Genomic DNA, 25,173 nt, shown 5'->3' on the forward strand with positions numbered 1-25,173 from the left:
CAAAGGCAAGACACTCGCACTTCGCGTCTCTGGGGTGTGTCCTTGAGTACACTGTCCAGTTAGTGGCATCTGTTGTCACTTCGACTGAGAGTGGTACCACCTCCTAAACAGATGTGACGCCAGCAATCTTCCAATCACAGTTGTCAGCTTTCTCGCCCACATTTTGTTGCGAAGATAAGATACTCGCTCTCAAATTCTCATTTACTTATTTCACACGCCAGAATCGGTGGCACTGACTGTACCACCACAACCAACAAAGAGAAAGTGAAGAGGATTAAGAATTCTGTCCTACGTATTGGTTTCCCTCAATTGAAGTGGATATTTAGAAATCCATAAGTCTTCCCTGAAATATACATGATATTATTTGCTGACATGATAACAGATATATTTCATAGAATAATAAGTATTTTCACTATAAAACTTTAATACACTTCTATAGGTTACAAAGGCCTATATGGAGCCCTAATAGCTAGTCGGTGGAGCAGCAGACTGCGGACTCTGGTTCCGTAGTGGCAGGATTTTCTTGGCATCTTAAAGTTCAGGACAGCTCCGAGGTAGTAAACATCCTTCCTGTAAAATTAAATATAGGTTATTTCGGAAGGAATAAAAGACGGACGGTTAGTGGTGTTGATCACATCACCTCCTTCTCGTGCGAGGTCAAGGAACTTTGTGAGTTCTACCTCTATACCCCATTTGCTGTACGGGGTCAGTAATTAGTCTAGAGTCGTTCAGAACCGGTTACGAAAGATGTAAATTATAGGCCTATATTGTTACTGAACGCCTGGCGCTGTAGACAGTATGTGAAGCTCTTCCATCGTGCTGAGTGCCTCAGTGTTCAGTTTAACCCTGCTGTTCTGTTCGGGTCTATATGACCCGAAGTGAATATTGGTTTCTTAATATTTTCTTGAAATAGTGAGATATGCTTATGAGACTCAGTGACTTTGTCTAATAATGCAATATGCATTTGTGATTTAAAAATAATTTAAATTTTTCAAATAGATTTGTCATAACCTGTAATTGTTACTTATGTAACGTTCGGGTCAATATGACCCAACATAAGATTTTATTATTTGTCTAATGTGTTATTAACATTTTTCAAGAATTTGTATCATGCTTTTATTATAATGAGTAGAAATTGAATTATTCCCAACAATCAGATACACTAATTTACAACAATGGACTGGTTTCCTGTGTTTTTCTGAATGAATTCCTTTTTACTGGATAAATATTTCAATGTTGTTTCTCAGTTTGAGTTCACACACCATGACGGAAAGACCACTGATTAATGATCAGTTAGTATCAATTGTGAATTCCTCCGACAGTGAAGAGTTTGTTTCGGAATTTGAAGATAGTGTAAGTGAATCTGAAATTGAAAATGATGACGATTTTGACAGTCAACAACCAGTCAATATTGTTCAGTCAATTCTTTCAAGAATAAAGCTATAGAATTGAAGTTGAATCCACCTCCACAACAGGAGCATCTTTCTGCCTCGAACCTCAACAAGACTACACCAGGATTTACATGGTATGCCACCATAATGAAATAATATAGATGCCAAACATAGAAGGATGGCAAGTTTATGGCCAGCAATGGGCAAATGTCGACTGTATTGTTTACCAGGCTTATGTAGGACTCTTGCTTCTTTCTGGTGTGACTCGATCTCATGGGGAGTTAACAAAATGTTTGTGGGATCAGAAAACGGGCAGAAACATTTTGCGGGCAACTTTTGCAAGATATCGCGTGTCTTTCGATTTGATAAGAAATCTACTAGAGAATAACGAAGACTCACTGATAAACTTGCTGCTATTCGTTGCATTTGGGAGAAATGTCTGGAGGTCCTTCCTAAATTCTTCAATCCAAGCGAAAATATAACTGTCAAACAGTTAGTAGGATTTTGAAGTCATTGTCCATTCAGAAAAAAGTTAGGGTATGAGGGTAATGTGTGACCTTTCCAGTAACCTAAGGGGTCAAAATGTAACTTGTGACAAATTTTTCACTTCTTACAATTTGGAACAATACTTTTGAAAAAAATGACAATGTTGGGGACTATACGGAAAAATAAGCCAGAACTTCCACAGCAAATGAACAAAAAGGAAATACATAGTTCTTCATTCTACTTCACAAATGATACTACTTTGGTCAATTGTGTCCCAAAGAAAAACGAAAATGTTGTGCTAATGAGTACACTGCATCATGTCAATGAAGTCATCAACAGGAATGATAAGAAGCCTGAAATGATTTTAGATTATAATGCATCCAAAGGGGCTGTAGACACACTTGACCAAGTAACATATACATATACTTGCAAAAGAAAAACAAACAGATGGCCAGTGATATTTTTCTATAACATTCTTGATGTTTCTGCTTACAATGCCTAGGTCTATGTCTTGTGGACTTCGATAGATCCAAATTGGAATGCAAATACATTGACTAGAAGGAGATTATTCTTAGAGGAACTTGAAAAATCACTGACAAAGGAACATATTTCATCAAGAAAGCACTTTTCAAGAACAGAGGAAGCAATCAGAATTGTCAAGAACATTCAAAAACCTATAATTGTGACTACAGTACCGGTATCAGAGTCTACAAGAGGAAAAATTGTAAAATGTGAACGCTGTAAGTTCTGTCCATCAAGCAATGACAATAAAACGAACATGTTGTACGGAAACTACAGCAAACATATTGTAAAGGTCATGTCACATATTTGAGTCACATAATTGTAAGCAATGAGAAAGAATTGTGATTATGTATATCATGTGTGTTACACAAAACATAAGACAGAAGTTAATCATTATAACATAGCACAAGCATTTAGTTCAATCTATAATTTTCCAAGGCCTATTGTTATATTATAAGTTAAACATTTCAATCAAACAAGTATGTTTATTCAATTTGTTGTTATTAATTTTTAATAAGAATGTAGAAAAAATAAATGAAAATGTAGAAAAATAAAATATCACAAACGAATAATAGTAAAAAAAAAAAAGCAAAATAATGTAAGATTACAATAAAATAAAAAAATTAATAACAGTAATATTAACAATAGCAATAATGATAAACTATGTTATTGTAGTCATGCAAATGTTCACAAACATGATTTTGTAATTTTATATGCAATTATAATAGGTCGGGTCATATTGACCCGAACAGTACATTTCGTATAGTAAAATCTAACAGAACAGCAGGGTTAACGAATGTTCGAGTTTTCTCATAAATTTGTGTGGGTGGACGGCTCTGAGATATGAAAGTCAGACCACATTGAGCAATCTGAGAGTCCCAAGAATCCTTGCGAGGATAATTCGTGTACCTTTCAATTAGTATTTCCTTCTCTTCCCTCATTCATTCATTCATTCATTCATTCATTCATTCATTCATTCATTCATTCATTCATTCATTGCAGATAGGTATTTTCAAGAGCAACAACATGTATTATTAAATTATAACCATTAGACCAGAGCTTCAGAGTACTTTTATTTCTGTTAATAACATTATACCTTGACAATAATTAGTAATATTTTAATAATTTTACAAAGAAATTGTTGCATATTATTTCATTGCAAAGTTATGAAGATATATGCAAATTTATTTATTTTTGTGCTAAAAAATATTCCATAAGAAAATTCTTCATAGATTTGCAATAAACTAATAGGACAACAATTTTTTAGCGAAATATATAAGCTCATAAAGGTCCTATATAGCATATTTTATAAGTCTGCAATGAAATAATATGCAACAATTTCTTTTGAGCACTGAATAGCCTACTAACAACTACTATTTTAGAGGTAAGCTTATGCATTTTGATTTTATAGTTTAAACGTTACAATGGGACATGTGTATTATTCGCTCTTCTATTTTGTAAACACTTGTGTAATTTATTCTATTCTTGAATTTGTTTACATAAATCAAATTTCATATTATTAGGCCTATGTACTATGCTTATTTCTTTTGCTATGCCCACTTGTTCATTTAAGTTATATAATACTTATGAAGATAAATGTATTTGAAGTGTCCGATCAATTGTAGGTGTAAATGAAACACACATTTTTCTTTAATTAAACAAAGTAAATTTCCTTCAATTGTTAGTCCGATTGTGTACCCAGAAAATGTGAATTATCTTGTATTATGAAGTGCGCAATGATGATTTTGTTTTTGTTGTCTTCTATCTCAAATATAAGTTAATATCTACTGTAGTCTTTAACGCTGTAACTTTTGAATGAAAGAAGAGTTGTGATTTTTTGTTACCTTCCTTTCCATTTTCATACAATTATTCAGCACGATAATTTATTAAAATAGATGACATTAATAGTTAAAACAATGAACCGTTATTGAATTCCTAACTGGGGAAGACGAGACGCCAATTGGTATAGACCTAGGGCAGTGGTCGTCAGCACTCGCTGAAATGTGCGAAGGGTACGCGGTGCCGTCCCGTGTGCACCGTCGTTCAGCAGGAAGAGATAGAGAGCATACGCGCTAGCAGCTACGAGTGCACTATGGTGCACTGCGTTTTCCGCGGGTAAGAGACGCTAGCCCCAGGGTGCTCTGTGCTGACGATCCCTGACCTAGGGCTATACAAAAGCTTGGAGATTGTTCTTGGGAATGCAACAGTGAATGTGTTGGTTACGATATGACGCCGTAGGCCTACCGGTAATCTGGCTAACTACCCCTGACTCCACAGAACATTCGCGGCCATCAAACAAATTAATCTGTTTCCTTAGTTAATATGAAAAGACTGTGTGATGATCGTTACTTGAATCTGATTTTAACTTGAAACACTTATGCTAGAGGCTCAAATGAATAAAATAGTATGGAAGTTTCAACATCTGAGATCACTGGCTTAGCAACGGCAACGAGTTAGTATGTCATACTAATCTGACGTCACTTGCTTAGTAACGGATCATACTCTTGCATTGATATGGTGCAAGCTAGATAGATGGACTTACTTTCTTGCATGAATTATGTTCCGTATTTCCCTTATCATATACCCATACTAACAGCTCTCCAAGAAAACAATTCAAATTAAACACAACAATTACATTGCAAATACTTATATACAGATTTAGACCTATAGTACATATTTAATAACAATTATATTTTTCCTTTATTTCTTTATTGAATCATTATTCATAAGATAATTTAAATAAATAGCTTTGCGCGCGCATGTGGGGGACTCAAGGCCGCGCGATGCCCTGAAACCTGTTCTGCTCTATACTGTTCACCCAGTATTTTATTATATTAAACATCTTTAAACATCTTAGATCGATAACTTACTTTCTTAAAAATTTAAATTAAATTTAGCTATATTAATTCCCTTGCTAGCAAACAAATGATGTGGTCAAAGGCCATATAGGCCTAGTCTATGCTATATTAAGCAAACACAATAGGAAACCAGAATGTCGCGAATGTAATCCTAAGTTGTTACAGATCTAATAAATAACTTTCTATTTTGTCTATTATCTCATCCACCTTATTAGTAATAATCATAACATCATCACCGTCGTCATCATTACCGTCACCACTTATTGAGTTAAAACAATCACCTGTTCTGGCTTCAGCTAAAATTAGTGTGCTCTGGTAAATAACATACGCCCCTGAGTAAGAGACTAACGAGCAGAACAAAAAGGCCTATTCAGAATTCTCTAAAACTATTATCACCATTACTAGATTTACTATTGCCACAATTGTTACCGCTAACAATTACCATCCCCATACCAAATAGGTCTACCTTCAATACCACTAGCGTTACATTAGTCCAGACAGCGGATTTTCGGCCCCGATACTGAACGTTAGGTGCAGCGAGGTCATTGAACTCACTGTTACGCTCCTCCGTAAGTCATGACGTCTTGTCGCTGTGTAGGGACCGAAAATCCGCTGTCTGTACATTACCACCATTAGGCCTACACCAAGAGAAGCTAACAGAAATAATTACGGTGGTCAGAGGTGACTTTCACTACACTTTTTACTAAAAGCATCAAGTTAAATATCACTACCTATAGGCCTCTTAACATTAACACTAACAAAAAACTAGTCTACTGTTAAATTGCCATGGCCAGTACTAGGCCTATTGACTAGCCTACAAGTTGGATTTAAACTAATGCAACAGAAAGGCATAAGCTTACCTAAAAAACAGTAATGCGACTTTTAATTTAATATTACGACTCTTATGAAACAGGAAGCTCTGCTAATCATATAAGATTCCTACAGTGCCCAAAAGTTACCGTTTCTCCCATTCATACCTACGTGCCCACACGATATCTGGTTCCATGATCGTCCGCCTCTGCTTTGGCATGTGACTGTGAGGCCAGCAGCCGGCTGGTCTGTCTGGGCTCTTAAAAGACTGTAGTGCCACGGATTATTATTATTATTATTATTATTATTATTATTATTATTATCATCATTATTATTATTATTATTTACTATTCTACTACTGCTACTGTTACCACTACTAGTCTAATATTAGCCTATTACAGGGTTGTTTCCGATCTCTGACGATCTCTGATAACGAATTTGAATGCCATTATGTGCGTCAGGAGTCACACGACAGCTGAATTGTGGCGCGAGGTGAGAGACCAGTAGTGAATGATCTCATAGTCAGAGTGCACGGCGACTCACAGCAAAAATTCCTACTCACAAGATGCCTTTCTTGGAAATAACGAAAAGCCACGGTTTTTTTTTCACGTAGGCCTAACTGTACTTGGCATTGGAAAGTGTTGTTAAGAACCGCTATCAAAAAGGCTAGATTTTCTTGGGCGTTACTACTGTGATACACCGTGCACTGTGATTATGAAATCACTCACTACTTCTCTGTCACCTATTGCCGCAATACAGCTGTCGCATGTCGGTGTGATTCCTGACGCACATGATGTCATTCAAATTCGTTATCAGAGATCGGAAACAACCCTGTACCTCTACTATGTCCTATATACTAACAATCTACCATCACCACTACGATTACCATTACATAAGAATGGTAACAGGCTATATTAAGGATGTCAGCTTAATTGCTTACCTGGATTTTATTCGTCTCAACACTAGGCGTACATATATAAAGATTCCCATAAATTGGTGTCAGCACGACGCCGGATCTGCCTCTAGGGCAACACAAAGCACTATATTAGAGGCGGGTCAACATACATGGCTCTTAAGTAGGATTACAACTTGTAACCTGTTCCCAATCACGTTTTTGCTATGGATGAGTATTTATGACTAAGTTATAGGGACTATTAATTCATTAGGCTCATAAGGAGATCCCATATATAGGCCTATTGTAAGACGTCAATAAAGTATCTTATTAACATTCTCTACGTAGGTACCCGTCTTCTTAGACATGGACTCACAAGACGTAGGCTAATTACTAATCCAAGTCCATCCCTTTATAAAGGGATAGCTTTACTTTTATTTCTTGTAGGCCTACTACTTCAGATATTTATAGTTGTGCTTTTGAATGTGAGTAAAGATGTTGAGGCAACATAACCAAGTATTACTCGACCAAGGCCAGTAGAGTCCTGCAGCCCGGAGCCGTGGCGCTACTGCTCCTGCATTCGTAATACCGCATCGCGATAGTTCACATTACGCCCGCGGCTCCACTCTCCTTGGCCGAGTAATAACTCTTGTATCTGCAGGTCAAACAGTCTATCATTAATTTTAAGACTATGAACAAACACAAACAAAACCCGCGAAATTTCTGCTTATTCTAACAAATGTTTGCGGTCCGGTGTTGGTTCAAGAACCGCACACTGGGTATCAGTGCCGTAGATTTGACAATCCTTACTAAAAATAAACAAAACATGAGATAAACAATCTATTCAGCATGTCTCAGCTGCTTTGTTTTCTTGCTGTTTTATCCGTGTCAGGACTCTTCTCTGTCTCACGACTCATGACATCATTAGCAGCCCCAAACCCTTGTCAGCGTTCCTCCCTCACCCCTCGTTACCATGGCAACGCTGTAGGCGGGACTGTTACCTCCGGTTGGCCGGGGAGACGGTTTACATCCACCAATCAGAATGTCTGGGAACCCTGACCCGGCGGGACACTCTCATTCTTGCTGGCATATACCCACCCTATCCTTGTCAACGGGAGCATTCCCTCCGTCTGGCTTTCCCGTGGTGGAACGCAGCAGCACCTGCACTCTAGCACATTACGGCAATCTAGCGGAGCCCTCGCACGGTCAGTAATTCCACTAGGATTTTAGTTAACACAGTTACATTCATCTCTATTCGAGATGCCGATGCTCATGATGATCAAATGCCCTTAATTGTACATCATTTATTATAATAGTCAGTATAAGTGTTATGGTCAAACCATCTGCAATAAATCCCATCATATTTTACAGGAGACACGAAGTAAATGCGGATTTATTGATTTTCTGATAAAGATGAAATTTTTATATTTAAATTCTGATAGCCTATCATTAAAATTAATTTAGCATTCAGATTTTTACAGTAGGCTAGATATACAGAGTTATTTAAAAGTCTGGGAAAATTATTTTATTTTCACAGAAACTTCTGCTCCAATTGTTTCATTATTATTCATATGATAATTGAAATAAATAGGCAGCAATTCTTGAGTGAGTTAACGTGTGTATTTTAATTTCTTATCAGGAACTAATGTTTGGCCTTATTCAGTGTTGTTATGATTGTGAAAGCTTGTAAAAAATTTGAAGATACAGTGTCTACCAAAAGTTTAAGGACACCCATTCAAAATAGATTTTTCACTCCTGTTCTTACAGGCCTACTTATGTGAAACCCCCTGATTTTTTTATACATGGACCAAATGCCTGTGAAAAATGAAGTTTTCTTTTTTTACTGCAAACCCAATCTTTCTATCTTCCAAATTTTGGATTATATAGGCCTAACAATTTTCTGTTATGAAAACTTATTGAAAAATTACATTTTTGTAGGAAAAAAATTAATTAGGCTACTCCAGAATTGATACAGCTACTCATATAGGCTAAATGAATTTTGAGATAGTCTTAGACTTATCTGAAATGTTTATTTTGCAATTATCAGTTTTTATTTTAAAAATGTGTAACTTCTTTCCAGAAGGATGGAATAATCCAAAACGTCTGAATCATTATTAACAGGTGACGATGATTCTCGTTTTATCACCTAACTATCAGACTTTCTTTATTTAATAACTAAATATATTACTTTATTAAAATATTCATCAATGTAAGTATAAGAAGGCTCAAAACTAAATTTATTAAATTCTCATATTTCGTGATATTTTATTTAGGCCTATTTTAAATTCCTGCGCTTTATTTAGGCCTATTTCATTTCTAATTGTTCTTATACCGGCTAGTCTATTTGCTTTACTCCCTGAAGCGCCTTTAGGAAAAGGCGAGAAGAAGCGCTTAAAAATTCTATGGACGTATTTCTAATATATTTCTAAAGAAATTCATTATAAGCAAGAAGATTAAATGGCATGCAAGCTAGAATATTGAAGTTGCAGTTGCATCTCTTTATGAACTCTTTTTAATAACAGAGGCAATTCAAAGGACGACGAAATGATATATGATGCACTTCACCCTCTTCGACCACCATAAATGTCGCAAGATCTATCTGGTATCCAGTAGCGTTCTTTCCTTATGAAACTATATCTGTTAATTTGCTAGTTAGCGATTGGACTTTGTTAATATTAAAGTGGTCAGATATCAGGGTGCAACTTGAGAAAACATGTTGCCACTCTGGAAATAGACGTAAGTTAAATGTGAAAATTAAATTTGATAGAACTTTTTTTATTAATAACAGGTGGTCATTTTAATTGGTTTATTTTAAAATTCTTATCAACTACTATGGTTGTCTAACTTCTAAGTGAGATGGTGTTAATACCAGCGAAATTAGTACCGGATTCAGTTCCAAAAGTTACCCAGTATTTGCTGTTAATGGATTAAGGGAAAACGCCGGGAAAAATCTCAACCAGGTAATTTGTCCCAACCAGGATTCGAACCCGGGCTCACTCGTTTCACAGTCTGACATAACAGGTGATCATGTGAGCACTTTGACACTTGACAGTAAATTAAATTTGAGATAATATGCCAAACGAACGAGTGTTTTTAGTCTACACAGGCCTAAGTAGGTCTACCAAATAAAGATAGGACTGTAGATTCTAAGTTTAATAAGCGTCTTTGTAAGTTATAGTCTACCAAATGAAGATAGGTACTAAGTGTATAAGTGTCTTTAGCCCTATGTACCAAATAAAGGTAGGTTTGAGTATCTTTAGGCCTATGTATCAAGTGATGATAGGTATCAGTCTAGGCCTGTTTATGTACCAAATGAAGATAGATAGCCTATAAGTGTCTTCATGTAACAAATGAAGATGGATATGAGTGTCTTTATATAGGCCTACCAAATGAATATATATATATATATATATATATGAGTGTCTTTATGTACAAAAGGATCATAAGTTAGGTATGAGTGTCTTCATGCAACAAATGAAGATGGGTATGAGTGTCTGTATGTACAAAATAAGAATAGGTATGAGTATCTTTATGTAGGCTACCAAATGAAGATAGATATGAGTCTCTTTATATAGGTAGGCCTACCAAATGAAGATAAGTAGAGTGTCTTTATAGATCAAATGAAGATAGGTAGACCTATGGGCCTAAGTGTCTTTATGTATCAAATGAAGACAGGTATGAGTCTCTTTATGTAGGTAGGCCTACCAAGTGAAGATAAGTATGAGTGTCCTTATAGATCAAATGAAGATAGGTAGACCTATAAGTGTCTTTATGTACCAAATGAAGATAGGTATGAGTCTCTTCATGTAGGTAGTCCTGCCAAATGAAGATAAGTATGAGTGTCTTTATAGACCAAATGAAGATAGGTAGGTATGAGTGTTTTTGTGTACCAAATGATGATAAATATGAGTGTCTTTATTAGATAAGCCTACCAAATGAAGATAAGTATCAGTGTCTTTATAGACCAAATGAAGATAGGCAGCTATGAGTGTTTTTGTGTACCAAATTATTATAGGTATGAGTGTCTTTATGTAGGTAGACCTACCAAATGAAGATAAATATGAGTGTCTTTATAGGCCAAATGAAGATAGGTAGGCCTATAAGTGTCTTTATGTATCAAATGAAGATAGGTAGGTATGAGTGCCTTTGTGCACTAAATGATGATAGGTCTGAGTGTCTTTATGTCTCACATAAAAATAAATAATGGCGAGCACAGACTTTTGTTGTTACCATTCCTCTAAAAAAAATTGGATTCACAATCTCGTTTGGTTCCCTTTGAGATTGTGCGCCATGTGGACATATTCATAAGTTTTGAAATTCAGTGGTTATAGCCTATCATCGTTCCATGAGGGAACACTTGAGACAACACTGTCTCTTTCTCAGTGGGATTCAGTAGCCTAATAAAGTAGTCTATCCTATCATTTGGCCGGAGAGAGGAGTTTCGCATAGTCTGCGGCTATAGAATAATGAAGTGCAGAAAAGTACTAGGTACGAGTACTCATTGATCATCACAAACCTATGGTCTATGAGGAAAATAAGAAGCCTGAAAGGAATTCCTGAAATTGATAACAGCGAATGAGATAGGAAAGTAAACGAGAACATTGAGGAGTTCAATATTTAATCTTCATTTAAGCCATGATGGCGAACTCTGAAACTTTCAATGCAGTCCACGAAATTATTTAAGAGTAACTTAACAATGGTTGGCAACACTAAATTAGACATACAGATATTTAAAGGCAAAAGTAATGGTTTACTTACTTACAAATGGCTTTTACAGGACCCGGAGGTTCATTGCCGCCCTCACATAAGCTCGTCATCGGTCCCTAACCTGAGCAAGATTAATCCAGTCCCTAGCATCATCCCTACCTCCCTCAAATCCATTTTAATATTATCCTCCCATTTAGGTCTATGCCTTGACCTCCCCAAAGGTATTTTCCCTCCGGCCATCCAACTAACACTCTATACGCATTTCTGGATTCGCCCATGCGTGCTACATGCTCTGCCTATCACGTCTGAATTTAATGTTCCTAAATATGTCAAGTGAAGAATATAATGCGTGCAGTTCTGCGTTGTGTAACTTTCTCCATTCTCCTGTAACTTCATCCCTCTTAGCCCCAGATATATTCCTAAGCGGATCAGGTCAGATTTTTAAGATCGAACAGACCCAAACAACTTTAAGTTCTACACTCAAATTAAATCTTAATCCAACATCGAGGTTGCAATAAGCAATTATTAATAAATAGATTTAACATAAAATAGCTTTTACATAAGTACACATAATATATAGGCCTATTCAAATAATTGAGATTTATATTAGTATAAAATAACCTAATAGCTACCTTATGAGGGGGAGGAACATCGCAAGCATGATCAGTAGCACAACTACTAAACAGCTGGAAGGCAGGGTCGTCGAAGATATTAAAAGCCTGGGAGAGTGACTGGTGAAAGGAGGCGTCGCTGTCCTCGCTAGACATGGGATCTGATCCCTAGCGTTAGGCAAGTGACGATGGAGTAAGCTCGCCACTCAAATAGGCTACCCAAGGCGACACGAGAAAATCAAGGCTCCGATTTTTAAGGCGTTATTTGGAAAATCCCGAAATTTATGTGGAGGAGTATGTAGGTCTAGGTCCGTGGCCCATTTATTTTAAGGCTCATCCCGACGTTTGTCTTAGCGCCTTAGGAAAACTACTGAAAATTTCAGCCAGAATGAGTTGTTTCAATTTAAGAGACAAGGCAATTAGCTATGAGATCATTCTAATAAAATATGGTCCTATCGACCCTGAGGGCTTGATGGGGAAATGGTGGGTATTTCACTTGATCATAAATGGTCTTCATAGCTTGGATGACTCGTTAAGTAAAGAACTACTTGCGTTAAACAGAGTATGCAGGCTGAGTTTCCACTTCGTGGAGTTCGGGAGTAATAGTCGATTGGACGTCTAGCCGCCTCGTGTTCTTGGTAGCGCACTTGCCCCTGCTTGTTATGTATCCCTGAACCGCTGGATGGCGGTACAACACACATTACGCCAGCTGGCTGGACGTGACGCTGTAATTGTTAATTACTCCTCGTTAAGGTGTAATCATTTACAAGCTGATGACACGGCGTGGGGAGGCAGTTGTGGCATAAAATTGTTGATTAAAGAATATCCCTATCCCTTGCTCCATCCTTAGTTATTATAATGCATGGCTGAGGTGCACAAGGGACGCTACCTGCATGCACCACTCCTTATTTCCTGCATGCCGCGACTTTAAAAGAGGGTTATTACTCTGCAAGACGGGGGTGTAACAAGGAAAGAAATGCTTTATCCCCCGCTCCCCTGTTTTCTCTACGCGTCTTTCCTCATTAAATCTAAAGAGGTCTCGTGGTTATTGGGCTTGCCTCCGGTCCCAAATGCCCTAGGTTCAAATCCGGTCAAATGTGTATTTTAAGAGCAAACAATGGTAAGCATGCTTGCCAATGGATGAGAAGGTAAAGCCCTTCTAACTTATGTCCGAACTTAGGCTAAATAATAACCAGGTTAGTAAAGACTGTGGGGACATTTGAAATAGAAGAAAGAGAGTTTATGTCACCCTAAAATTTCACTGATCGACAATGTACAGAGTGATTAAAAACCTCTGCGACAAACTCTGAGGGGTGATAGATCTAACAATAAGAAACCCTTTTTGTTAAACAACCTATGTCTTTTGACGCGTCGTTTCGAAGTTACCGTTGAAAAAGTTTTTGCGCGGGTGTATGTCAATGTATGCAAATGTGTGCACCCCTGTTTGTTTGTTGAGATATTTGTAAGAAACGAGAAGGGTTGTTGTTTGTTTACGTTTAATGTTCAATACCTTTTCCTTTCAGTTCAGTGTAATCATCAATTGAGAATGGATGTCTACGCGATCTTCCACCAATGCGCCAGGAACGAAGAGACTCATCGTCTCGAAGGCGCTGATAAAGTCGAGCGAACATTGTGTGGTGAGGGTGATTTCTGTTTTGAAACTGTTGTTGGTACATGTGGAGAGCTCTTCTTCTGTTTCCGCGAGCCTCCTCATAACACATTACCATGTCTGCTAACTCGGGAAAAGTGTAGACATCCATTCTCAATTGATGATTAGACTGAACTGAAAGGTAAAGGTATTGAACATTAAACGTAAACAAACAAAAGCCCTTCTTGTCTATTACAAACATCTCAACAAACAAACAGGGGTGCATACATTCGCATAAGTTACATTGATATACGACCGCGCAAAAACATTTTCAACGATAACTTCAAAACGACGCGTCAAAAGACATAAGTTATTTAACAAAAAGGGTTCCTTATTGTTAGATCTGTCACCCCTCAGAGTTTGTCGCAGAGGTTTTAAATCATCCTGTATAACGATACCTGTCAGTGTAATGTACGTACGAGGTGCGCAAATCGGAAATGGATTACAAGTAGCCTAAATCGTAATGTTTGACTTATTTCTTATTAAAATATAGAATAAACTATGACAAAGAAAACACACACCGAAACAGTCTTCATTTCTTGCCCGAAATCTAAGTTTAGTTCTTAATAGTATTATTACAAACTAAATCCAGCTACAGTAAGTGTCTTATTTGGTAAATACAATAATCGCTGCTGACATGTAATTTATTGATGTGTCTACTACCGATCAGGTTCGTAGATTTGAGCCCAGAATTTATTTTATTTTACAAATCTGACTAACATTGAGCTTGCTACAATACAGCATATTATACGAAATAACATACATCATTAAAAAATATAACAAATTAAAAATTTGTCATAGGCCTTTATATAGACACTAGATTTTTTTTTTTCTGAGAAGGGTCCGAAAACTTGCACCGCACCAACCTCATTATTATGGGATGATTGCTGAAATCCTAGGACCGCATTCCTGTAAGTACGTGATTCACTGCTCGGTGCCATCTTATTGATTCAGCTATGACATCCAGGTCTGACGGAGTCTCCCTGTTGTCCACTGCCTCCTCAGATCGATGACATCTGTAAGAAAATCACGTAAAGCGGCCTGCTGAATCCTATATTGACCCGAAGATCGCGGCACCGTGATTCACCATGGCGCCATCTGTACGAGGGAGATGCACAGAGCTACCAGATTCCTGGTTTGTCGTTGTCAGCTGTAGAAGCCTCTTCGACTCCCTGGGATCATATATGATAGGCTATGATATTTATTCATTCATCATATTTCTACATGACAGACCTGTTGCAATTCTATATTATCCCAGATCTGCCTTACTTTGAAATTTTATTCACCTATGTGAAGTCTTACATTACCCTAAAAACAATCCAATACACTTTATTTTACAAAACATAACACATTCAATTAACTGTCTAATCACACACATAGGCCCTACGCATTAAAAGAAAGATCAATTTAATACACCACTAGTTTTAACTTTCTCTTCCCATTTCAGCTTCACTATCATTGAAAATTTGCCTAATTTTTTAACTTGCTTATATTAGTTGTACTACATATGTCGTATATACTACATATCTATTAATACCCAAAACGTTTTTGCCTAACTACTTTTTCCTTGTATTGTCTGTTTCTTAACATTCTAATACTAAGTTATATGAAACGTGTCTTCTCCCATGCCGCAAACGGGGCAGATATCCTTCTCTACGGTACCCTTTTGTTTTTCAATTTCCACATTCCTAGCCTCCACCAAGCTAGGCCCATTCTTACTTCTCTATTATTTATTCTTACATATTGTTCTTGTTCCATGACGTTTTCATGTCCTAATTAGGCCTACTTAATGTTCTTAATCCCTTCAGATTTTGTTATAACTCTTGTCTTGTAATTTCGTTGCACTTCCCTTTTACGATTTTACAAATTACATTTAAATTTATTACCCCAATTTCATCCCATAACTATTTTAGACCTAATCTACTCACCTTGTTCTTTATATCTTCTAGCCAATTGGATTTCAAACTCCCTAGGATCATATGCAGCTCCCCAGGCAGAGACACCTGTAGGCGGAGCACAGTACCACGTCTGCTGGATCTCCAAGTCGATCTGAAACAATTGTAGGTGATAGATGAAGTTGAAACTAATGCAAGCGAAATGAATCTGAGGTCCAACGCCGAAAGTTACCCAGCAATTCTGCCTCAAGGGGTTGAGGAGGAGAAAACCTCGGGAAAAAACCCAACCAAGTAGCTTGTTCCAATCATGATTTGAACCCGTGTCCGCTTGTTTCACGGTCAGGCATGCTAACCGTTACTCGACAGCGGTGGGCTACACATAGATTTAGTTCAACATTTGTTAAAGTTAAAATAGCCTACATGATACAACTCCGCCGATTGCTGGCCTCATGTCCATATGCCTCAGCAGGACGACCATCGAACCAGTATGGGGTAACGTGTTGTCAGCACTATGTTCATTAGTCGTTATAGTTGGTTTTTGAAACCGGATTAACTTTCCAAACTCATCACGATGCTAGGTGGATACTGGCCCCAAACTCTAGCCGAAATTTCATGAGAAAAATTCCTACTCATGAGCACTCGAACCAGCCCTCATTCCTTAACACAAGTGAAGGCATAAGTTACATTGACATTTATTAAATTCGCTTATAGAGTAGGTTAATATCAGTCTCACAGTTTGAGAAGAGGTAGGGCATACTTGGCTAATTTCGTGAGATTTCTTTTTAAATTTATCACGAAATTATACCAGCGATAATGTAATACTCGTATTGATGGTATAGTACACGGCAGAATATGTCAGCGTTTCTGGCGTGTGTCCTTATGTAAAAAGCCAGTCAGTGAGCACTTGTTGCCAGTGCAGCTGAGAACGGTAGCCTACCACCAAAATACACGTCACGTCAGCGATCTGCCAATCACAGTGTCTTATTGCCCACTGACTGCAGAAAAGGCAAGATAATCGCACTTTGCGCTTCTGGGTTGTGTCCTTGAGTACTTTGCCTAGACAGTGGCATCTGTTGCCACTTCGGCTGAGGTAGGTGCCACTTCCTAAACAGAAGTCATGTAAGTTGTCAGTTTTCTCGCCCACACACATTGCGACAAAGTTAAGATACTCTCAAAGTTTCCACTACTTATTTCACACGCCAAAAACGGTGGCTTTGGTTATATTATAACAAAGATTTTGTTCACTGCGCTCTTGTAGTGACGTGAGTGGATTTTTTTTTTGTTTTTTAGAAATTTCTTGAAGAGCTGTGAGATCTATAGCTTTGAATTTGTGAGTGAATACACCATGCGATTTCCTTTGTTAAAAGAAGAGTTTTTTTTTTTTTTTTGGCTGTGTTTTGTGGTCCAAATTGTTTTCAATGGTAAGTACTGACATTGTGAAAAATATGCCTATCAATGCACTGATTATGTAACTGAGCCTTATCTTGGGTGGTTATTTTCTTAGCGGTTTTCTCATTCCTCGAGGGCATTTTTTTTGTCTTTAAAATTTTTCTATGCTATAACAACACTCTCTACTGGAAAAAAAAAAAAAACATCAAATGCATGAAACGTAAACTATTTGTGTGTGTATTCATATAATCTCTGATAAATTGTGCATGTCGAGAATGTTGCAGATGGCATATAAATAATCAAATGTGGAAAGAAATAGGCCTATAATATAAATGATATGAAAGATATAATTGATTGTGTCTTAAACAAATGACAACTGTGCAGAGAAAGATCGTCTTTTTCTTGGCAAATTCGACAAGAAGCAGAAGGAACCAAAGCAACAGTCAATGAGAATGACATTTTCAGCATCTCAAGTGAGTTAAAAGAGGTAGAGAACGAAACATCATCATCTTCAGGAGCCAAGTAAAAAGAAGATCTGTGCTTAAAGAAAAGTTAAATGATAAACTTAATGATTTGTGCGGATCTTGCTGAGGAAATTTCGAGGATGCCAAGCATTGTGAAAGATGCGTCAGTTGTAATCAGTGGTTTCATGAAATATGTCAAGGCCTTTCAAAATACCGAAAGAACTTTAATTGTTTGGGTTGTATATATGGACATGACTAAGGAATTTAAAATTTGACTGAATATGCCTAAATATTTTGAATTTAAGGACTATCACGAAAGTACCTTTGTACTATCACGAAATTATACCAACCTCTCTAGAATGGTATTTTTTTGTTTGTTTATTTGTATTGCTTGTTTGTAAATATTGTATAAATTTATTTGAGGTAAAAATGAGGACTTGTAACTTCCTGAAATCTAAAAATGTAGCCTATTTCTTTTAATTAGAGCCTTATTCTTGCACCAAAACCTTAGTATCACGAAATTAGCCAAGTCTGCCCTACCCTTGTACTTGAGAAGGAAGTTGGCCAATGATCAGTCCAAGATTACACTTTCCCCTTATGCCAGAAGTGTGCGAATGTGTGAGATGGTGTGAAACGCGCTAAGCAGAGGCGGTCCCTGTTGACCCACACAGCCCCGAGTCCTCCACTCGAGAGTAGGGGCGTGCTTATCCTCGTTCTGTTCGCTCCTTCACATTTAGAAATTCCTCGGGAGGAAAGCACGAACCAACGATGAATATTAATCAACTTTCTGCGACTTCTTATTTTATTTAGTAACACGCAGGGAACGCGGCTGCGACGTGGGGTGTTGTGGCGGAGCGAGTCTCCCACTGTCGCGCGTACGAGAACCGCAAGACCGCATTAAAACTTTTATTTTATGGAGAATTATATTTAAGGGCCTGTAGGTAGTAACGCAAACTTGCTAATTTTGTAGGGGTCCATTTCCTCGAGCATTTCGGCTACCCTCAAATTATTTTAACCTGGATTAATTATACTTTATTAAAATACTGTCTGTTACCTACATGTTGAAGTTACTGCTATTTGCTTACAGCAAAACTGTTGTCAACTTGGAAAGTTGTTCCAAAATTACATTACTTATTGCTACAGGTAATATTTATGTTCTATAATTGGTAATTTATCAATGAAGTGTTTTACTTTTAGCAGCGAGATGTAGATTGGAGTTCAATAGGAGTAATAGGGATTTTATTGAACTTTTCCCATTGTCAGAGATATAAAAAATCTCAACGTTTCGCAGAGTCAATGTATCTTCGCCTCCTGCGAAAAATGTAATCCCCTAGTAGGCCTATCTGGCAAAATTGACTGAGACATGTTGTCGAGTTCACTTCCGAACTCACATATCATGAGGGTTTCAACATATTTCCATGTAGTGCAATGACGAATATATTAGAAATAGATTTAGGCAAAGCGCTTCCAGTGATGTAAGCTCAATTGAGTAGCCTATGCCTATTAACAGAAAGATTTTCGTACTGATTATCAAGATGTATTCTAAAATCTACATTTTAATGTGTTCCATATTGCATTATGAAACATTTTACAGGTCATCCGTCACTTGAGGTGTTGTACTACACAGGTACACCGTCTATGACAGTGGTTGTCAAACACCACGAGATTGTGACGTAATAGAAATGCAACCCGCACACCACTATCGCAGGGAGAGGGGTGGAGTGGGTATCTCAAGTAATGCAGTGAATAACAGTACAAAGACGGACTGTGACCGAAAAAGAAAAACAATATAATACTCTCCTACTTATTAATTACGTACATGCACTTTCTTCCGTGTTAACTTTTTATCCACCTATTCATTATTTTTGTATTATTAATAAAGTAAAATATATTTTCTTATTTACCACAAAAAGAACGTGTAGGCCTAGTTTACATCAGAAGATATTTGAAATTAGATAAACATACCAAGCTGGTCACGAAGTTGTATGTAAATTACACTACATAGGCTACTCCAGAAAAACGTCGAAGTATTTTACCCCGATTAAGAATAGAAGCCGATACTTTCTATTGTTTGTTTATTAATGAAATATTCCAATTACACTACATATGTCGAAAAAAAAGTCGAAGTATTTTTCTCCGATTAATACATAGAAGCCGATACTTTTTATTGTTTGTTTATTAATGAAATATTCAACTTACAGGTAAGGGAGTGGTAGTCTTCGTAACAAGAAGAATAATGACAACGTACGTTGTTCTTTTATACTTCATTTAAAATTTTACAACCAATTATGTATCTCATATTTTTTTCCATCTGCACAAAAGAAATACTTTTCCTCCCATGCTCCTTAAAATTAAGTTTTTACATATTATCTGTTTTGGAAAAGACATCGAAACATATTATCCAACACACTTGTAACATTACACGTGTAGCCTACGTCCGCTGCTGATAAATGTCTTATATCGAAGTGAAGGCTGTAAACAGAGGGTGCGGATATGATGCCATGATTACGCTTGAGTGGAGGCAGGGGCATGTGTCGCGACACAGCTTTTGGCGATCACTGCCCTATGATAACTAGACCTTGCACTTTTAGGACTTAAAACTAACTTTTAGGCACCTAAAACAGGCATTGAATTTATCAAATGGGCACTAAAAACATATTCCTATATTTAGACAGCTGAAATACAATTTGAAGCAGTTAAATAGGCCTATAGCTACTATTTTATGCAGCTAAAATTTAATTTCTATCCATAAAAACTACAGTAACTATAAAAATGCAATTAATTAGTGATTATTAAGCATTACGGTATGCAGTGACAAAAACGATAAAAAATTGCTGTTAGAAACTTTATTTTTGTTAAGTCTTAAATTATAAATACCGATACGTAATTTTTAATGAATTCATCGGCCTCATTGCTCTAAGGCTGCTAATACATAAGTGCTCATATTATAATTAGACTAAATTAATTAATTTACCAATTAATTTACAATTAATGTATTATTTAAGATTGGCATTGCAACCCACATAACGTTTTCCTCTAAATTTCTATTGTGAAAGTTCTCCATTTCTTAAATAGAACCATCTTATAAGCGAGAAAATTCTTCCCAATGATAGCGAAGCAAAGGATGGATATTTAAATCTAGTAATATTTGCCATGCTGATTTCATTAGGAAGAACTACATCCTCCGATTCGTCACATTCCTACTGTTTCTTCAAGTGCTCCACAAAACCAGAGACCTTCCAGAAATTTCTTAATTCCTACAACCAAAGTATTACCTGCAGGATATTTGAACTAAACCCAGCCCATGATATTCAAAACTTTCTCTTTCACTGCTACAAGAAAAATTAAAAAATATACATGTAACAAATAGAAAAAGGCAATTTTTGGCTCTAAACCTTAAAAATAGGTTTCAATGGGCAAAATAGGCATCATAAAACCCTTTCAAACATTATGTTATATAAAATGTGAAGATATTTAACTAGTTTTAGCTTATTCCTACAGAAAAAGAAAATAGGCACTTAATCTAAAATCCGAGGTCTAATAGGCATTTTAGGCACCATAAAATCTCTTTCAAACGTTCTTATTCTATATAAAATGTAAAGATATTTAACTAGTTCTAGTTTATCCCTACAGAAGAAAATAGGCATTTAAACTAAAATCCGAGATCTAATGGTAACACATTAGGCCTATATGACATTGTTAATGAAAAAACAATATCTATGTCCGACCACGAATTTGAAACTAAGATCATGGTACAGTATTTGTTATTTGTTAACTCAGGCAAAAAAAAAAAATGAATTAAGTACTTACTGCATCTAAGTAGTTCTCGATTTCATTTCTATCTGTCTTCAAAGTATTCCCAAGTCTTTTTATTTGATTTTCTCCGGGTCAAATCTGGCGTCATACACTAATGCACGACGAAGGTTAAACTCTGTAAATGATAAAATTTTATATTATCGTAACTTTTAGTACAAAATTTATTAATTGGTTAATTACATGTATAATACATTTATTTTCATTTCACTTTTAGCTAAAGTTTAATAAATTTTCAGGTTAGTTATTATGTTTAATTTTTTTAAGTATCGAAATATGACAAGCGACATAAATCAGGATTTGTCATAATTCTCTTTAAAGTACATTTACACATGTTATTAAAAGTGTCACTTAATTAGCAATATAGTGATATTGAAATGACATATTAAAATCAATGAACATCTAAAATAAAAATTCCATTTCATAATAAAAATAGCAAAAATAGTAAATTAACTAAATAAAATTGACTAGACCACAGTAATTTGAACGCTTATTTTATTATCTGCATATTCCACCATGATAAGAGTGGCACAACTCAAAATGTTTCATTTTTGAGATTCTTACAAAAATGAACTCGAGAAGTAGTGCGCTTATATTTTAATCATAAATAACGACAAGTGTATGATTAGCCTACATTATTTTCCCACCTGATAGTAGATGTGTCTTTATTAAACTGTTTTAATTTGACAAAATCATTGCAATAACAATTATTTAATTTTAGTTGTTACGAAGCATTGAAACTGAAACGTTTAAATCTTTTCATGAAGAGTGACAGAATTTGTTTTGCGTCTTTTCATTCAACAATTTTTTCCAGCAAGAACGAATTATTTTGTGTTGTGTCATTATTTTAGGTAAACAACAAAGACTTATTTAACTTTCTCTATCATCAATATGCGTACATTTAATATTGTCACGGTATTTATGATTAAAATGATGTTGATTTAATAATTAATTTGTGTTATGTCTGTCTATTTGAAAAGTACAATAACGTTCTACCGTTCCATTTTCTAATAGGGTTCGTAATATTTTTTATAGAGAAATGAGTCAATTACGTTAATTCTAAAAATGGCAAATCAGAAACTTTTAGAAAATGAGTATGTCTGGCAGCCGGTTACTCAAACACAGCCCGAAGGTTTGTTCATTAATATGCTGAAAATTTTATCAAGATGAATATTATTAATGCCTTGATTAAAAATTTAAAAGAAATAACAGTGTGCCTGTAAATGAAAAGTTTAAACTATGTAACATGAATAATGATCTGCCCTGTTATTTACAGAAAGTAAGCAGGGAAGTGTAAGTTATGTTGATCCTAATTATAAATATATTCATAGCAAAGGAAAAGTTTATGTCGAACTAGCCCAACTTCAGCCTGATTGTTCCCAAAGTCAGATTGCTACTTCTTGTTGATGTTTTTAAAAACACTTTACATATTACTGACAGAGCAATTCGCACAGTAGTGGAGAAGAAGACTGAAATGCCTATGGCCATGAAAGATAGACGTGGAAAACACGGAAACCACAAAGCTTGGGTTCATGACTTCATTAATAAAATCCCTAAGATACCAAATCATTACACCATGCACATTCTACTAGAGAATTTATAGATGGAAGTAGAACTATAGCTGAGATCTATCGAGACTATGTTCCTCAATGTCAGATTAAAGAATCTGCGTATTGCAATTACATAATGTTTTAGGTCTATCGCATTTTCACAGACAATTTCAATTTGTCATTTCATAAGCCTAAAAAAATCAATGCGATTATGTGTAGCATACAGTAATTCTACTGGTGAGGAAAAGAAAAGACTTAAAATAAAATATGATGAGTATTTAGTTCAGAAGAAATTATCTTGAAAGCAAAAGAAAAACGACAAAGAGAATAAAGAGACAAATACTATTGTCACTTGTTATGATTTGTAGGCTGTATCTCAATCTCCTAAAGGCAATATTTCAGTCTTTTACTACAAATATAAGTTGAATGCTTTTAATTTAATATTTTTTGACTTGAAAACAACTGGTGTCACCTGTTTCATTTGGCATGAAAGAGAAGCAGAAAAGGATGTCAATGAAATAAACAGATGATGTCACCTGTTTCATTTGGCATGAGGGAGAAGCAGAAAGGGATGTCAATGAAATAAACGGATGATGACATCTATTTCATTTGGCATGAAGGAGAAGCAGAACAGGATGTCAATGAAATAAACAGATGATGTCATGTTTCATTTGGCATGAGGGAGAAGCAGAAAGGGATGTCAATGAAATAAACGGATGATGTCACCTGTTTCATTTAGCATGAGGGAGAAGCAGAAAGCAACGTCAATGAAATAAACAGATGATGTCACCTGTTTCATTTAGCATGAGGGAGAAGCAGAAAGGAATGTCAATGAAATAAACAGATGATGATACCTGTTTCATTTGGCATGAGGGAGAAGCAGAAAGGAATGTCAATGAAATAAACGGATGATGTCACCTGTTTCATTTGGCATGAGGGAGATGCAGAAAGGAATGTCAATGAAATAAACGGATGATGTCACCTGTTTCATTTAGCATGAGGGAGAAGCAAAAAGGAATGTCAATGAAATAAACAGATGATGTCACCTGTTTCATTTGGCATGAGGGAGAAGCAGAAAGGGATGTCAATGAAACAAACAGAACCGATATGAACTCTGACAAGCAGAAATGCTACTATCTACATAGATGTTCCAAATACATATGTTATCCAGCAAATATATATGGACAGAAGTTGAAGAATATATAGTGAATTGGTGGAAGAAGTAAACAAGGTATGGTCACAATAAATTGTTACTTTTTTTTTTTGTTAATTAGGCTACTGACATCTTAAAACCACTGGAAAAGTATTCAAAGACTATAAATTCATCAACGCAAAATAAATTATCTTAAATACCGTTATGGTTCATTCTAAGTTATTTAGTTTCTAATCTTCCAGGTCACAAAAAAGAAGTGGCAATGTTTCATCTTGCTGGAATGTTTGCTAACTCCAGCTATGAATTAAGTAGACTAATTCAAGCAATTTGTACTGAAAAATGTCCCGTACAGACAGGCAGACAGAATGCTAAACATTTCTACGGGACAAAATTGTAAAAACATAGGCCTATTACAAATATGAATACGTATAATTAGGAAATGACATTTTGCTATCTCGTTCAGAAAATGAAAAAAAACAAGAAACATTTTTATTCAGGAAGCATTACTAAAACTAAGCATAGAAATAGCTTATAGGAAATTGTATAGAACAGTAAACGAAAGAAAACTGAGGGAACTCGGAAAATTTTTGTGTACAGTAAAGAAAAAATGGGAAGGGAAAACTAAAATATAAACATCGGCTTATGTATAGGCTATAAGAAATATTAACCAAATGGAAAGAGTTTTTGTTAGTAAATAACTATAATGATTACATGTAATATATAATATATAGTAATAGTTGTGAAGAGTAAAACGTAGTTAAGAGTGGTTTCCTGGAAAACAGAAGTGTAACAGGATCACCATTAACAAATGATACACAAATTTTATATGCTTTTGGTGACAATAAATATACAACAATATACACGTCAGCAATATTAGGAAATGTAAACATTTTCTTTCATATTATTTGATTTCATGAGTAGGTATTTTTTCTAAGTCATTAAAATGTTATAATACTCTATTAACATAAATGGTCTTTGTTACAT

General features: G+C 35.8%; 1 long non-coding RNA gene across 3 annotated transcripts in view; it reads right to left on the reverse strand.

Moving 5' to 3' along the window:
• Positions 1–309: 309 nt before the first annotated feature.
• LOC138698846 (uncharacterized) overlaps positions 310–25,173 on the reverse strand; it is a 47,433-nt gene continuing 22,569 nt past the window's right edge. Inside the window, exons 1-5 of one of the 3 annotated variants that reach the window (XR_011331956.1) lie at positions 21,484–21,604; positions 15,854–15,974; positions 14,792–14,941; positions 7,008–7,089; positions 310–570 (exon numbers count right to left, since the gene is read on the reverse strand). This is a non-coding gene — a long non-coding RNA (uncharacterized lncRNA). Of the gene's footprint in view, positions 571–6,244; positions 6,336–7,007; positions 7,090–14,791; positions 14,942–15,853; positions 15,975–21,483; positions 21,605–25,173 lie in introns of those variants that run through there. The other 2 variants (XR_011331957.1, XR_011331958.1) reach the window with 2 other exon arrangements.

The sequence above is a fragment of the Periplaneta americana genome, chromosome 4, assembly GCF_040183065.1.
Source record: "Periplaneta americana isolate PAMFEO1 chromosome 4, P.americana_PAMFEO1_priV1, whole genome shotgun sequence".
In the NCBI taxonomy this organism is placed as follows: Eukaryota; Metazoa; Arthropoda; class Insecta; order Blattodea; family Blattidae; genus Periplaneta; species Periplaneta americana.